This window comes from Echinops telfairi, unplaced genomic scaffold, assembly GCF_000313985.2.
Source record: "Echinops telfairi isolate 266 unplaced genomic scaffold, ASM31398v2 ScPeMD7_10;HRSCAF=50, whole genome shotgun sequence".
Lineage (NCBI taxonomy): Eukaryota > Metazoa > Chordata > Mammalia > Afrosoricida > Tenrecidae > Echinops > Echinops telfairi.
The window spans coordinates 12,521,484-12,522,665 of record NW_022103907.1 but is presented as its reverse complement, the minus strand read 5'-3'; positions in this window follow the sequence as shown (position 1 = coordinate 12,522,665).

Below are 1,182 nucleotides of genomic sequence, written 5' to 3'. Positions count from 1 at the left end.
AGAAGAAGAAGAAGAAGAAGAAGAAATCTACATCTAGGGGAAACCTTCACCTGGAAGGTAGCTTGGAACACAAACAAGGTAGACATCTTGAAAATGAAGATGTTCTAGGGGGCCTTCATTTTGCTTATTGAATTATTGGGTAGTGGCAGAGGTTGTGGTTATATGGTAAAGTTAGTAGGAATTAGGACATTTATGTACAAGAACTTTACTTATGGAGGCTCTTTTTCCTTCCACAAGAGGTGGGCAGATGTCAGGCTGGACATGTAAAGAGTAAGCTCTGTCCCTCTTCTCAGCTGGAGATTAGTGCCCAGAGCTGAGTGCTTTGGGAGGCAGGCATCATGAGGTCTGAGCCCTTAGATTGCACACTACTTCCCAGCTCTGCACAGAAATTAGAGGGTGCAGTGTTCCTCGGACCTGTCAGATTTTGGGCTCCTAAAGATGACTAAGAAGACTACATTATTTATAGGCTTCCAAACAGGGAAACTTCTCTGAAACTTAATAATAAAATCAACTCACAAACTCCATTTGTCTGTACAGGGATCTCAAATGGATTCTCCAGTCAGCTTGACCCATCACCACTCTCCTGTTCTCTTGCCCATTCTCTGGCCCTCAGTGGTGATTATTGTCAGTTCTCTTTACTTGGCACTCAGTATTGGAATGGACTTGAGAACATCTCACAGCAATAAGTCACAATCAATAAGGAGGTTTATGAACAACCTGCGATGTGCAGACGACACAGCCTGGCTTGCTGAAGGAGGAGGACTTGAAGCACTTGCTGATGAAGATCAAGGGATACAGCCTGCAGTATGGACAATGACTCACTGTAAAGAAACCAAAAATGGAGAGGGAGGGGGGAAGAGGAGCTGATCCCAAGGGCTCAAATAGAAAGTAAAGGTTTAGAAAATGATGATGGCAACATATGCACAAATACGCTTGGAACAATTGATGTATGCAGTATTATAAGAGCTGTAAGCGCCTCCAGTAAAATGATTTAAAAAGAAAAGAAATGGACCAATAGGTGACATAAAATAAATGGAGAAAAGATTGAAATTGTCAAAGACGTTGTCCTCCCTGCATCTGCAATCTATGCTCCTGGAAACAGTGGTCAAGAGATCAAAGGATGCATTGTGTTGGGTAAATTTGCTGCACAAGACTGCTTTCGAGGATTGAAAAGCAAGGATG